Source organism: Saimiri boliviensis, chromosome 12 (assembly GCF_048565385.1).
Source record: "Saimiri boliviensis isolate mSaiBol1 chromosome 12, mSaiBol1.pri, whole genome shotgun sequence".
Taxonomy (NCBI): Eukaryota; Metazoa; Chordata; class Mammalia; order Primates; family Cebidae; genus Saimiri; species Saimiri boliviensis.
In genome coordinates this window covers 8,212,022-8,228,202 of record NC_133460.1, presented here as the reverse complement: position 1 = coordinate 8,228,202, position 16,181 = coordinate 8,212,022, and the positions used below count along the sequence as shown (strand labels likewise).

At 42.3% G+C, this 16,181-nt stretch overlaps 1 protein-coding gene across 1 annotated transcript in view; it reads left to right on the top strand.

The window, feature by feature from the left end:
* DNASE1 (deoxyribonuclease 1) overlaps positions 1-16,181 on the top strand; it is a 57,796-nt gene that overhangs the window by 9,177 nt on the left and 32,438 nt on the right. The gene's annotated exons all lie outside the window — the stretch shown is intronic.

Genomic DNA, 16,181 nt, shown 5'->3' with positions numbered 1-16,181 from the left:
TACAAGTGTCTGCCCCAACACCCAACTGACAGTTTTTTTTAATTTTTTTTAGAGATGGGGTCTCACTATGTTGCCCAGGATGATCTTAAAGTCAGCCTCAGGCTATCCTCCTGCCTCCCAGAGTACTGGGTTTACAGGTATGAGCCATTGCGTCTGCCTGGTTTACCTGTTTTAGAAAAAAAATATATACCTGTATGGCCGGGTGCAACACTGTGGGAGGCCCAGGTGGGTGAATCACAAGGTCAGGAGTTTGAGACTAGCCTGGCCAATATGGTGAAACCTCATCTCTACTAAAAATACAAAAATTAGCTGGGCATGGTGGTGGGCACCTATAGTCCCAGCTACTCAGGAGGCTGAGGCAGGAAAATCTCTTGAACCCAGAAGACAGTGCAGTGAGCCAAGATCGCGCCACTGCACTCCATCCTGGCAACAAAGCAAGACTCTATCTCAAAAAAAAAAAAAAAAAAAAACAAAAAATCTGTACCTAATTTTTTTTTCCAGAGGCTTCAGAAGGATATAAAAATTCCCTCCTGGCGGAGGCAGGTAGATCACAAGGTAAGGAATTTGAGAGCAGCGTAGCCAAGATGGTGAAATTCTATCTCTCCAAAAAGAAAGGTTAGCTGGTTGTGGTGGCAGATCCGTCTCTAGTAAAAATATAAAAATTAGCTGGGTGTGGTGTCACGTACCTCCAGCTATTCAAGAGGCTGAGGCAGGAGAATCGCTTGACCCCAGAAGGCAGAGGTTGCAGTGGGCCAAGATCACGCCACTGTACTCCAGCCTGGGCAAGAGAGCAAGACTTTGTCTCAAAAAAAACCAAAAAAACAAAAAACTTTCCTACTTTGGGCCCCCTAGACCTCCAGATTTTCAAATACTCTCCTTAGAGGCTTCTTGAAATATTTTAGATAATTCTGTGCACATACAAGTAGATAATATATTTCTGTGTTTTTCCCCAATGTGAATTAACCATAGCACATTTTACCCATTGTTCTGAACCTTGTTTTTGCCACTTAATGAAATATCTTGGAGATTTTTCCTTACTACATATAAATCTGTCGTTCTGTTTAGCAGTCACATTATATGTCATCATCTGGATATATTCATATTTCACTGTATCAGTCACCTGTTGAAGGACGTTAGAGTGCTTTCATTTCCTTCTACAATCGTTAGTGGTGCATTGAACATCCTTGTATATGCTTTTATGCAGATTTGCACATATATTTTTAGGATATTCCTGTGACATAAGTGGAATTGTGGGGTCAAAGGATATGGATAAATCAGTGTTTTGGGGTGTTACCCAGTTACCTTCTGAAGAGGCCAAATTGACTGGACGCATTGGTGGCTCATGCCCGTAATTGCAGCACGTCGGGAGACGAGGCGGGTGGATCACTTGAAGTCAGGAGTTTGAGACCAGCCTGGCCAACATGTTGAAACCCCGTCTTTAGTAAAAATATAAAAATTAGCTTCCTTCCCCTCATCTGTATCTGCCATTTCTCCCCATGCTATCTCTTCCCACGTCCCCACCCCCCATCCCTCCCCCATTTCCCCCCAACAAACCCCAGTGTGTAATACTCCCCTCCCTGTGTCCACGTGTTCTTTGTTCAACACCCGCCTATGAGTGAGAACATGCGGTGTTTGATTTTCTGCTCTTGTGTCAGTTTGCTAAGAATGATGGTTTCCAGGTTCATCCATGTCCCTACAAAGGACACGAACTCATCGTTTTTGATGGCTGCGTAATATTCCATGGTGTATATGTACCACATTTTCCCTATCCAGTCTGTTATCGATGGGCATTTGGGTTGGTTCCAGGTCTTTGCTATTGTAAACAGTGCTGCAATGAACATTCGTGTGCATGTGTCCTTATAGTAGAATGATTTATAATCCTTTGGATATATACCCAGTAATGGGATTGCTGGGTCAAATGGGATTTCTATTTTTAGGTCACTGAGGAATCGCCACACTGTCTTCCACAATGGTTGAATTAATTTACACTCCCACCAACAGTGTAAAAGTGTTCCTATTTTTCCACATCCTCTCCAGCATCTGTTGTTTCCAGATTTTTTTTTTTTTTTTTTTTTTTTACGGAGTTTTGCTCTTGTTACCCAGGCTGGAGTACAATGGCACAATCTCGGCTCACCACAACCTCTGCCTCCTGGGTTCAGGCAATTCTCCTGCCTCAGCCTCCTGAGTAGCTGGGATTACAGGCACGCGCCACCATGCCCAGCTAATGTTTTGTATTTTTAGTAGAGACGGGGTTTCACCATGTTGACCAGGATGGTCTCGATCTCTTGACCTCGTGATCCACCCGCCTCAGCCTCCCAAAGTGCTGGGATTACAGGCTTGAGCCACCGCGCCCGGCTGTCTCCAGATTTTTTAATGATCGCCATTCTAACTGGTGTGAGATGGTATCTCAATGTGGTTTTGATTTGAAATGCTGTTTCTTTTATGCACATACCTTCTTCTAGTGTTTGTCTCACGTTTACATTCTCTTAATGATGTCTTGTAATGAACAAAGGTTCTTCAAAGTTGGAGGCATCACCTGACTTGAAATTATTCCACAAGACTTCCTTTGGGAGGCTGAGGGGAAAGGATTGCTTAAGACCAGCCTGGGCAACATGGTAAGACTCTGCTTCTACTCCCCACCAACCCCCTCTGCCAAAAATAAAAAAAAAAAATTAGCTGAGTGTGCTGGTGCACACCTGTGGTCCTAGCTACTCATGCAGTAACTAAAACAGCATGGTACTGGTACATATATTTGTACCATAGATCAGTGGGACAGAATAGAGAACCCAGAAGTAAAGCCACTTGGCTACAACCAACTGATCTTCAGTAAAGTTGACAAATATGCAGTGGGGGAAGGACACCCTATTCAGTAAATGTTGATGGGACAATTGGCTAGCCATAGATAGAAAAATGACACTGACCCCTGTATCTTACCGTATGTAAAAATTAAAGTGGATTAAAGACTTAAACATTTAAGACCTGAAACTATTAAGATCCTAGAAGAAAACCTAGGAGAAAGTCTAAGGGAGATTAGCCTAGGCAAAGAATATATGACTAAGACCTCGAAAGCAAATGCAACAGGAAGAAAAATTGGCAAATAGGACTTAATTAAATGAAAAAAACCTCTGCACAGCCAAAGAAATAACAGAGTAAATAGACAACCTACGGAATGGGAGAAAGTAGTTGTAAATTAGGCCTCTTGTCTAGTATTTACAAGGATCTCAACAAGAAAACCTATCAGTAAGTGGACAAAGTCTGGGCATGGTGGCTAATACCTGTAATCCCAGTGCTTTGGGACGTTGAGGCAGGAGGATCGCTTGAGGCCAGGAATTGGAGAGCAAGCAGGCAAAGGACAAGAACAGATACTTCACAAATGAAGACATACAAGCAGCAAACAAACAAGAAAAAGTGCTCAGCATTACTAATCATCAGAGAAATGCAAATCAAAACCACCATGAGATACCATCTTAACACCAGTCAGAATGGCTATTATTAAAGTCAAAAAACAACAGATGTTGTTCTGGGCATGGATGCACAGAAAAGGGAATGCTTATACACTGTCGATAAGAATGTAAATTAGTATAACCTCTATATAGAAAGCAATATGGAGGCCAGGTGCAGTGGCTCACACCTGTGATCCCAGCACTTTGGGAGGCCAAGGCAGGCAGACCACATGATGTCATGAGTTAAAGACCAGCCTGACCAACATGGCAAAACTACGTCTCTACTAAAAATGAAAAAATTAGCTGGCCGTGGTGGCGCACGCCTGTAATCCCAGCTACTTGGGAAGCTGAGATGAGAATCACTCCAACCCAGAAGGCGGGGGTTTCAGTGACCCTAGACTGCACCACTGCGCTCCAGCCTAGGCAACAGAGTGAGACTCTCAAAAAAAAAAAAAAAAAAAAAAAAAAAAAAAAAAAAAAGCTAGTGGCTTTTGGTTAGCAAGGCCTTCTGTACTTTGAGATTATAAAGTAATTTTCCTCTTGTTCTACAGTTTTAACTTTTACATTAAAATTATTTTTATTTTTTATTTTTTATTTTTTTTGAGACAGAGTTTCGCTCTTGTTACCCAGGCTGGAGTGCAATGGCACGATCTCGGCTCACCGCAACCTCCGTCTCCTGGGTTCAGGCAATTCTCCTGCCTCAGCCTCCTGAGTAGCTGGGATTACAGGCATGTGCCACCATGCCCAGCTGATTTTTTGTATTTTTAGTAGAGACGGGGTTTCACCATGTTGACCAGGATGGTCTCGATCTCTTGACCTCATGATCCACCCGCCTCAGCCTCCCAAAGTGCTGGGATTACAGGCGTGAGCCACCGCGCCCGGCCTTACATTAAAATTATTATTGGCTAGCTGTGTGAGGTGGCTGGAGGTTCTCTAGGCACTGGGTTAGTGTCTAGTGCCGAGCTCTAACCCGTCAGAATGCCCTTTCTGCCCCTGGCTGAGTTCACAGTGGCTGAAGTTGTTCCTGTACCCTGAACCTAGCAGCCACTGTGTACAGCATATACATGGAGCAATCCTGCTGGGTGGACGGTGCCCAGCATCCAAACATCTAGACAGACTAGTGTTGGCCCAAACCAGTAACCATATTTTTTTGCAATTTTCTTACCTTTTTTTTTAAAGATGGAGTCTTACTCTGTCACCCAGGCTGGAGGTCAGTGCTGGAATCTTGGCTTACTGCAACCTCTGCCTCCCAGGCTTAAGCAATCCTCCCATCTCAGTTTGTATTCTCAGTTTTCTCAGTAGCTGAGAATACAGGTTTGTGCTACCACACCTGGCTCTGTGTGTGTGTGTGTGTGTGTGTGTGTGTGTGTGTGAATTTTTAGTAGAGATGGTGTTTTACCATGTTACTCAGGCTGGTCTTGAACTGGGCTCAGTTGATGTACCTGCCCCAGCCTCTCTAAGCGCTTGGGTTACAGGTGTGAGCCACACTGCCGAGCCTGCAATTTTTCTTAGTAAAACCTAATGGGGGCTGGGTCATAAGCCCAGCATTTTGGGAGGCCGAGGCAGGCAGATCACCTGAGGTTAGGAGTGCAAGACCAGCCTGGCCAACATGGTGAAACCCTGTCTCTACTAAAATACAAAAATTTGCTGGGCATGATGTCAGGCACCTGTAATCCAAGCTACTTGGGAGGCTGAGGCAGGAGAATTGCTTGATCCTTGGAGGTGGTGGTTGCAGTGCGCCAAGATCATGCCACTGTACTCTAGCCTAGATGACAGAGTGAGACCGTCTCCAAAAAAAAAAACCTAATGGGTCTAGGCGTGGTGGTATTTTCCTATAGTCCCTGAAACTTGGGAGACTGAAAGGGGAGAATTGCCTGACCCCAGGGGTTCAAGGCCACCCTGGGCAATGTAGTGAGAACCATCAATCCAAAAATAAAAATAAAAAAATTAGCCAGCATGGTAGCACATGCCTGTAGTACTAGCTACTCAGTAGGCTGAAATGGGAAGATCACTTGAGCCTAGGAGGTTCAGGCTGCAGTGAATCAATTACACCTCTCCACTCCAGCCTGGGCAACTAAGCAAGACCCTGTGTCAAAAATAAATAAAACAACCAATATAGAATAAAGTTACTAAAAGAAAGCATAGGAGGAAATCATTATGACTTTGGAGTAGGCAGAAATTTCATAAACGGGTGCAAAAAAAACCTGATAAATTAGATGACATTAAAATTAAGAACCTTTAAAAGGTACTAATAAGACTGTGCAAAGGGGCTGGGCACGGTGGCTCACACCTGTAATTTCAGCACTTTGGGAAGCTTAGGTGGGTGGATCATGAGGTCAGGAGTTCAAGACCAGCCTGGCCAAGATGGTGAAATCCCATCTCTACGGAAAATTTAAAAATTAGCTGGGTGTGGTGGTAGGTGCCAGTGATCCTGGCTACTCAGGAGGCTGAGGCAGAGAATTGCTTGAACCCGGGAGAGGGAGGTTGCAGTGAGCTGAGGTCACGCCTCTGCACTCCAGCCTAGGTGGCAGAGCAAGACTCAGTCTCAAAAAAAAAAAAAAAGTGTAAGAGCTAGGCATGGTGGTTCATGCCTGTAATCCCAACACTTCGGGAGGCTGAGGCAGAAGGATCACTTGAGCCCAGGAATTTGAGATCAGCCTGGGCAACATAATGAGACCCCATCTCTACAAAAAACTGACACCACATGTTCTCACTCACAGGCGGGTGTTGAACAATGAGAACACATGGACACAGGGAGGGGAGCACTACACACTGGGGTCTCTTGGAGGGAAATAGGGGAGGGACAGTGGGGCGTGGGGAGTTGAGTTGGGGGATGGCATGGGGAGAAATGCCAGATACAGGTGAGGGGGAGGAAGGCAGCAAATCACACTGCCACGTGTGTACCTATGTAACAGTCTTGTGTGTTCTTCACATGTACCCCAAAACCTAAAATGCAATAAAAAAAAATTAGCCAGGTGTTGGGGCATGTGCCTGTAGTCCCAGCTATTCCAGAAACTGAAGTGGGAGGATTGGTGAAGCCTGAGAAGCCAAGGCTAGAGTGAGCCATGATTATGTCACTGTACCCCAGCCTGGGCAGCAGAGCAAGACCCTGTCTCAAAAAAAGAGGGTATAAAGATGTCACAGACTGGAAGGTATGTGTGATGTGCACAAGACAAATATCATATGCACAATGACAACTAGTATCTAAAGAAATCCAAAAAAACCCCAAATAGTCTAAAGACTTGAGTGGCCAACAGATACATGAAGAGGTGCTTACTTTATTTAGTCATAAAGAAAATGCAAATTAAGCCCCAGTGAGGGCCGAATGCAGTGGCTCACGCCTGTAATCCAAGCATTTTGGAGGCCAAGGCGGGTGGATCACCTGAGGTCAGGAGTTCAGGACTAGCCTGACCAACATGGTGAAACCCTGTATTTAAAAAAAAAAAAAAAAAAAGCCACAGTGAGATCACTAAACTCAGCAGCATGAATAAAATGAAGACAACTGGCAGTACCTAGTAGGGTAAGGACTTCCTGTTTGAGCCGTGGTTATTTAGAAGTATGTTGTTTAATACCAGGTTATTTATTTGTTTTATTTTAGGTGCATACTATATCTGGCATTTCTCCCCATATTATCCCTCCCCTTCCTCCCCACCTCCCACTGTCTCTCCCCTACCGTCCCCCCACCCAAACTGCCCCCAGTGTGTGATGTTCCTCTCCCTGAGTCCACATGTTCTCATTGTTTCAACACCCACCTATGAGTGAGACCATACAGTGTTTGGCTTTCTGTTCTTATGTCAGTTTGCTGAGAATGATGGCTTCCAAATTCATCCAAGTCCCGCAAAGGACACGAACTCATCATTTTTTTATGGCTGCGTAGTATTCTGTGTTGTATATGTACCACATTTTCTTTGTCCAGTCTATCATTGATGGGCATTTGGGTTGGTTCCAGGTCTTAGCTATTGTACACAGGGCTGCAATGAACATACATGTGCATGTGTCTTTATAGTAGAAAAATTTATAGTTCTTTGGGTATATACTCAGTAATGAGATTGCTGGGTCAAATGGAATTTCTGTTTCTAGATCCTTGAGAAATTGCCACACTGTCTTCCACGATGGTTGAACTAATTTACACTCCCACCAACAGTGTAAGAGTGTTCCTGTTTCTCATATCCTCTCCAGCATCTGTTTTCTCCAGATTTTTTAATGATTGTCAGTCTAACTGGCATGAGGTGGTATCTCAGTGTGGTTTTGATTGGCATTTCTCTAATGACCCGTGATGATGAGCATTTTTTCATATGTTTGTTGGCCTCATATATGTCTTCTTTTGTAAAGTGTCTGTTCATATCCTTTGCCCACTTTTGAATGGGCTTGTTTGTTTTTTTCTTGTATGTCTGTTTTGGTTCCTTGTAGATTCTGGATATTAGCCTTTTGTCATATGGGTAGATTGCAAAAATTTTTTCCCATTCTGTTGGTTTCCAGTTTGCTCTAATGATGGTTTATTTTACTGTACAAAAGCTCTGGAGTTTCATTAGATCCCATTTGTCTATCTTGGCTTTTATTGCCATTGCTTTTGGTGTTTTAGACGTGAAGTCCTTGCCTGTGCCTATGCCCTGGATGGTTTTGCCTACATTTTCTTCTAGTGTTTTTATGGTGTTAGGTTTTATGTTTAAATCTTTGATCCATGTGGAGTTAATTTTAGTGTAAGGTGACAGGTAGGGGTCCAGTTTCTGCTTTCTGCACATTGCTAGCCAGTTTTCCCAACACCATTTATTAAACATGGAGTTGTTTCCCCATTGCTTGTTTTTGCCGGGTTTGTCAAAGATCAGATGGTTGTAGATGTGATTCTTCTGGGGTCTCTGTTCCATTGGTCTATGTCTCTGTTTTGGTACTAGTACCATGCTGTTTTGATTACTGTAGCCTTGTAGTATAGTTTGAAGTCCAGCAGTGTGATGCCTCCAGCTTTGTTCTTTTGGCTTAGGATTGTCTTGGCTATGTGGGGTCTTTTGTGATTCCATATGAGGTTTAAAGTGGTTTTTTTCCAGTTCTGTAAAGAAGGTCATTGGTAGCTTGATGGGGATAGCATTGAATCTTTAGATTACTTTGGGCAGTATGGCCATTTTCATGATACTGATTCTTCCTAACCATGAGCATGGAATATTTTTCCATCTGTTTGTGTCTTCTCTTATTTCCTTGAGCAGTGGTTTGTAGTTCTCCTTGAAGAGGTCCTTTACATCCTTTGTTAGTTGTATTCCTAGGTATTTTATTCTCTTTGTAGCAATTGTGAATGGTAGTTCACTCATGATTTGGCTCTCTTTAAGTCTATTATTGGTGTATAGGAATGCTTGTGATTTCTGTACATTGATTTTTGTATCCTGAGACTTTGCTGAAGTTGCTTATCAGTTTCAGGAGATTTGGGGCTGAGACGATGGAGTCTTCCAAATATACAGTCATGTCATCTGCAGATAGAGACAGTTTGACTTCCTCCTTTCCTAATTGAATACCCTTTATTTCTTTTTCTTGCCTGATTGCTCTGGCTAGAACTTCCAATATTAAGTTGAATAGGAGTGGTGAGAGAGGGCATCCTTGTTTAGTGCCTGATTTCAAAGGGAATTCTTCCAGCTTTTGCCCATGCAGTATGATACTGGCTGTAGGTTTGTCATATATAGCTTTTATCGTTTTATGATACGTTCCGTCAATACCTAGTTTATTGAGGGTTTTTAGCATGAAGGGCTGTTATATTTTATCGAAGGCCTTCTCTGCGTCTATTGAGATAATCATGTGGTTTTTGTCTTTGGTTCCATTTATGTGATGGATTACATTTATGGATTTGCGTATGTTGAACCAGCCTTGCATCCCCGGGATGAAGCCTACTTGGTCGTGATGAATAAGCTTCTTGATGTGCTGTTGCAATCTGTTTGCCAGTATTTTATTGAAGATTTTTGCATCGATGTTCGTGGATATTGGCCCGAAGTTTTCTTTTTTAGTTGAGTCTCTGCCTGGTGTTGGTATCAGAATGATGTTGGTCTCATAAAATGAGTTAGGAAGGATTCCCTCCTTTTGTATTGTTTGAGACAGTTTCAGAAGGAATGTAACCAGCTCCTTTTTGTACGTCTGGTAGAATTCGGCTGTGAACCCGTCTGGACCTGGACTTTTTTTGGTTGGTAAGCTATTTATTGCTGCCTCTACTTCAGCCCTTGTTATTGGTCTATTCAGGGTTTCAACTTCCTCCTGGTTTAGTCTTGGTTGAGTACAAGTGTCTAGGAATTTATTCATTTCTTCCTGATTTACTGGTTTATGTGAGTAGAGCTGTTTGTAGTAATCTCTGATGGTAGTTTATATTTCTGTGGGCTCAGTGGTAATATCTTCTTTATCATTTTTTATTGCATCTATTTGATTCTTATCCCGTTTCTTTTTTATTAATCTGGCTAGCGGTCAGTCTATTTTGTTGATCTTTTCAAAAAACCAGCTCCTGGGTTTATTGATTTTTTTTTTTTTTTTTTTTTTTGAGACGGAGTTTCGCTCTTGTTACCCAGGCTGGAGTGCAATGGCGTGATCTCGGCTCACTGCAACCTCCGCCTCCTGGGTTCAGGCAATTCTCCTGCCTCAGCCTCCTGAGTAGCTGGGATTACAGGCGCGTGCCACCATGCTCAGCTAATTTTTTGTATTTTTAGTAGAGACGGGGTTTCACCATGTTGACCAGGATGGTCTCGATCTCTCGACCTCGTGATCCACCCGCCTCAGCCTCCCAAAGTGCTGGGATTACAGGCTTGAGCCACCGTGCCCGGCTTTATTGATTTTTTTGAAGGGTTTTTTGTGTCTCTATCTCCTTCAGTTTGGCTCCGATCTTTGTCATTTCTTGTCTTCTGCTAGCTTTTGAGTTTTTTTGATCTTGCTCCTTTAGCTCTTTCCATTTTGATGATACGCTGTCAATTTTAGATCTTTCTTATCTTCTCTGGTGGGCATTTATTGCTATAAATTTCCCTCTCGACACTGATTTAAAGGTGTCCCAGAGATTCTGGTAAGTTGTGTCTTCATTCTGGGTGGTTTCAAAGAACATCTTTATTTCTGCCTTCATTTCATTGTTTATCCAGTTGACACTCAGAAGCAAGTTGTTCAGTCTCCAAGTGGTTGTGCGGGTTTGAGTGTGTTTCTTAATCCTGAGTTGTAGTCTGATTGCACTGTGGTCTGATAGACTGTTTGTTATTATTTCTGTTCTTTTGCATTTGCTGAGGAGTGATTTGCTTCCCATGATGTGGTCAATTTTAGAGTAAGTGCAATGTGGTACTCAGAAAAATGTACATTCCGTGGATTTGGGGTGGAGCATTCTGTATATGTCTATTAGGTCCGCTTGGTTCAGCTCTGCATTCAAGTCCTGGATATCCTTCTTAATAATACCAGGTTTTTAGAGAGTTCCCTCATTTTTCTGTGACTGGTTTCTAGTTTAATTCCATTATGGTCAGAGATCATACTTTATATAATTTTAATTTGTAAAAATTTGTTAAAGTTTGTCTCATGACTTTTATGACTTAGAATATAGTCTGTCTTTAATGCTTCAAGCTTGAACACTTGAAAACCTATGTATTTTTCTCTTGTTAGGTGGAGTGTTCTCTAAATGTCAGTTACATCCAGTTGGTTGGTGGTGGTGTTCAGTTACAGTCTTTGCTGATTTTTTGTCTACTGGTTCTACATATTGAGAAGTGTTGAAGCCTCCAGCTCTGATAGTGGATTTGTCTGTTTTTCATTTGCCAGTTTTTGTTTCATGTATTTTGAAGCTCTTTTGTTAGATGCATATACACTTAGGATCATGCTGTCTTGATGAATTGACTTTTTTTTTTTTATCATTACGTAATATCACTCTTTTATTTTGTTTTCTTTTATGTTTTTTAGAGACAGGGTCTTGCTATGTCACCCAGGCTGGAGCACAGTGATGTGATCAAAACTGACTTCAGCTTGGAACTCCTGAGTTCAAGCGATCCTCCTGTCTCAGTCTCCTGAGTAGCTAGGACCACAGGTACATGTCACCATGCCTGTGTACTTTTTTTTTTTTTGAGACGGAGTTTCACTCTTGTTACCCAGGCTGGAGTGCAATGGCGCGATCTCGGCTCACTGCAACCTCCGCCTCCTGGGTTCAGGCAATTCTCCTGCCTCAGCCTCCTGAGTAGCTGGGATTACAGGCACGCACCACCATGCCCAGCCAGTTTTTTGTATTTTTAGTAGAGACGGGGTTTCACCATGTTGACCAGGTTGGTCTCGATCTCTCGACCTCGTGATCCACCCGCCTCAGCCTCCCAAAGTGCTGGGATTACAGGCTTGAGCCACCGCGCCCGGCCTTTTTTTTTTTTTTTTTTAATAGAGACAGGATCTCCCTATGTTGCCCATGCTGGCCTGAAATTCCTGGCCTCAAGTAATCCTCCCACGTTGGCCAAGTGCTGAGATTACAGGCATGAGCCACTGCACCCAGCCCAATATCCTTCTTTATCATAGGTAATTTTCTTTGCTATTAAGTCTACTTTGCTTGTTTGATGTTAATATAGCCACTCCAGCTGTCTTTTGATAAGTGTTTGCATGACATATCTTTTTTTTTTTTTTTTTTTTTTTTTGAGACAGGGTCTCACTCTGTCACCAAGCTGGAGTGCAGTGGCATGATCATGGCTCACTGCAGCGTTGAACTCTAGCTCAAGCCATCCTCCCACCTAAGCCTTCCGAGTAAGGGACTATAGGTGTGTGGCACCACACCTGGATAATTTTTTAAAATTTTTTATAGAGGTGAGGTCTCACCACGTTGCTCACGCAGGTCTGTAACTCCTGGGCTCAAGTGATCCTTCCACCTTCGTCTCCCAAAATGTCGCATGAGCCAGTGTGCCTGGCCTGTCTAGGTTTTCTTTTGTTACCTATGCCTTTGATATGATATCCAAGAAATCGTTGTTAAATTCAATCTTGTGAAGCTTTTGTCCTGTTGTCTTCTACAAGTTGTATAGGTTTAGGTCTTACATGTAGGTCTTTTTCTTTTTTTTTTTTTTTTATTTTTGAGATGGAGCCTTAACTCTGTTGCCCAGGCTTGAGTGCAGTGGTGAGATCTCGGCTCACTGCAACCTCTGCCTCCCAGTTTCAAGCTATTCTGCTTCAGCCTCCCGAGTATCTGGGACTACAGTTGCCCGCCATCATGCCTAGCTAAATTTTGTATTTTAAGTAGAGACAGAGTTTCACCATATTGGCCAGGCTGGTCTCAAACTGCTGACCTTGTGATCCACCCCCCTCAGCCTCCCAAAGTGCTGGGATTACAGGCGTGAGCCACCATACCTGGCCTGATCCAATTTTTATATATGGTATTAGATAAGAGTCTGTCCTTGTTCTTTTGCATGTGGAGATCCAGTTTTCTCAACAACATTTGTTAAAAAGACTGTCTTTTCCCCATTGAATGGTGTTGGCACCCTTGTCAAAAATCACTTGACCACTTATGCCGAGGTTTATTTCTGGGCTGTCAGTTCTGTTCCAATGGTCTGCGTGTCTGTCTTCCTGCCAGTACCACATTGCTGTGATTGCTGCAGCTTACAGGAAGTTGTGAAATCAGGAAGTGTGAGTCCTGAGTCTGTTTTTCTTTTTCAACATGGTGTTGGCTATTTGGGGTCCCTGGAGATTCCATATGAATTTCAGCCTGTGTTTTTCTATTTCTGCAAAAAAAAAAAAAAAAAAAAAAGTCATTGAGATTTTGCTTCAGATTACATATGAATCTTTAGCTCACATTTGGGAGTATTGACATCTTTACAATGTTTCAATATCTTGTCTTAATATCCTGTGAAAGCGTTGTATTTTTCCTTAATTATATCTCCTTTAATTTCTTTCCGAGATGTTTTGTAGTTTTCTTTGTACAAGTCTTTCACCTCCCTGGTTAAAATTCCTAAGTATTTTATTTTTAATGCTAAGCGGAATTGTTTTTATAACTTCCTTTTCTAATTGTTCAGTGTTAGTATGTAAAAATGCAAATGATTTTTGTGTGCTGACTTTGTATCTTGCTGCTTTGCTGATTATCTTACTGGAATTACTTTGTTTGTAATCTTTAGGGTTTTCTACTTAGAATATTAAATCTGTGATTTGAGATAATTTCACTTCTTCCTTTCCAGTTTGGAGATATATATATATATATATATATACACACACACACACACACACACACACACACACACATATATTTTTTTTTCCTAATTGCTCTGGCTAGAACTTCCTGTACTGGTTAAATAGTAGTGGTAAAAGTGAACATTTTACCACTTTTTACCAGTTTTTCAGTCATTCACTGTTGAGTATGATGTTCAGTGATCAATGTACATTTCTCTCTTTTTTTTTTTTTTTTTTTTTTTTTTTTTTTTGAGACAGAGTCTTGCTCTGTCACCCAGGCTGGAGTGCAGTGGCAATATCTTGGATCACTGCAATCTCCACCTCTGGGTTCAAGTGATTCTCTTGCCTCAGCCTCCCAAGTAGCTGGGACTACAGGTGCCTGCCACCATGTCTGGCTAATTTTTGTATTTTTAGTAGAGACAGGGTTTCACCATATTGTCCAGGCTGGTCTCAAACTCCTGACCTTGTGATCCACCTGCCTTGGCCTCCCAAACTGCTGGGATTACAGTCATGAGCCACCGAACCCAGCCCTCTTTTTTTTCTTTAAAAAATTTTAGTAAGCCTTCTCAGGTTCAACAATGTAGATTTTTCAAATATGGCTTTGATTATGTTGAGGTAGTTCCCTTGTACTTTTAATTTGTTGAATGTTTTCATTATGAGAGAGTGGTGGTACAGTTTGTGGAATGCCTTTTCTGTAGCAATTGAGATGATGTATTTTTCCCATTATTCCATTACTGTATTGTGTTAATGTTGATTTTTGTAGGTTGGACCATCGATGCCTTCCAGGAATAAATCTCACTTGTTTGTGGTATATAATCCTTCTGAAATGCTGCTGAATTCAGTTTACTGGTATTTGTAGAGGATTTTTGCATCAGTGTGCATAAGGAATATTAGTCTGTAGTTTTCATTTATTGAATGACTGGTTATGATATGAGGGCAATACTGGCCTCATAGAAGGAATTAGGAAGTATTTCTTATTCTCCACTTTTTGGAAAAAGTTTTGAAAAATGTTGGTATTAGTTGTTCTTTCAATGTTTGTTAGACTTAATCAGTAAAGACTTCAGGTCCAGGACGTTTCTCTGTCAGGAGTTTTGTTATTACTGATTCAACCGCTTATGAGTTACAGGTCTATTCAGATTTTCTGTTTCTTTGTGATTTAGTCTTGGTAGGGGTTTTTTAATTTGTTTGTTTTTAAAACAGAGTGTCACTCTATTGCCCAGGCTGGAGTGCAGTAGCACAATCTTGGCTTATTGCAACCTCTGCTTCCCAGGTTCAAGTGATTCTCCTGATTCAGCCTTTGGAGTAGCTGGGACTACATGTAGGCACTTGCCACCACATCCAGCTAATTTTTTTTTTTTTTTTTTTTTTTTATGGAGATGAGGTTTTACCATGTTGGCCAGGCTGGTCTCAAAATCCTGACCTCAGGTGTTCTGCCTACCTTGGCCTCCCAAAGTACAGGCTTACAGGAGTGAGCCACCATACCCAACCCTTGGTGGGTTTTTTTGTTTTGTTTTGTTTTGTTTCTTTGTTTTGTTTTGTTTTTAGGGTTGTTTCTTTTGAGACAGGGTGTCACTTTGTCACCCAGTTTGGAGTGCAGTTGCGTGATCACAGTTCATTGCAGCCTCAACCTCCCAGGTTCAAAGTAATCCCCCCACCTCAGCACCCCAAGTAGCTGCGACTACAGGCACACATCACCACACCTGGCTAATTTTTGTATTTTTTTGTAGAGACAGCTTTTCTTGTTGCCCAGGCGGGTCTTCAACTTCTAAGCTCAGGCAATCTGCCTACCTTAGTCTCCTAAAGTCTGGGATTATATGCATATACCACGGCTCCTGGCTATTTCTCCCTTCAGTACTGTCAGTTTTGCTTTATATATTTTGATGGTCTGTTATTAGGTGCAATGTGTTTATAATTTTATCTTCTTGCTGTATTGAACTTTTATATAATGTGCTTTTTTTATCTCTTATAACTGGTTTTGATTTAAACTCTCTTTTTTTTTTTGGGGGGGGGGACGGAGTTTCGCTCTTGTTACCCAGGCTGGAGTGCAATGGCGCGATCTCGGCTCACCGCAACCTCCGCCTCCCAGGCTCAGGCAATTCTCCTGCCTCAGCCTCCTGAGTAGCTGGGATTACAGGCACACACCACCATGCCCAGCTAATTTTTTGTATTTTTAGTAGAGACGGGATTTCACCATGTTGACCAGATGGTCTCGATCTCTTGACTTCGTGATCCACCTGCCTTGGCCTCCCAACGTGCTGGGATTACAGGCTTGAGCCACCACGCCCGGCCCTTAAACTCTCTTTTGTCTGATAATAATAGAGCCTTGGTTTCTTTCAGTTACTGTTTGCATGTAATATGTTTTGCCATTCTTTGATTTTCAATCTATTTGTGTCTTTGGATCTAAAGTGATTCTCAGCCAAGCGAGGTGGCTCATGCCTGTAATCCCAACACTTTGGGAGGCTGAGGCGGGTGGATCACAAGGTCAGGAGATTGAGACTATCCTGGCCAACATAGTGAAACCCCGTCTCTACTAAAAACACAAAAATTAGCTGGGCGTGTTGGCATGTGCCTATAATCCCAGTTTCTTGGGAGGCTCAGGCGAGAGAATCGCTTGAACCTGGGAGG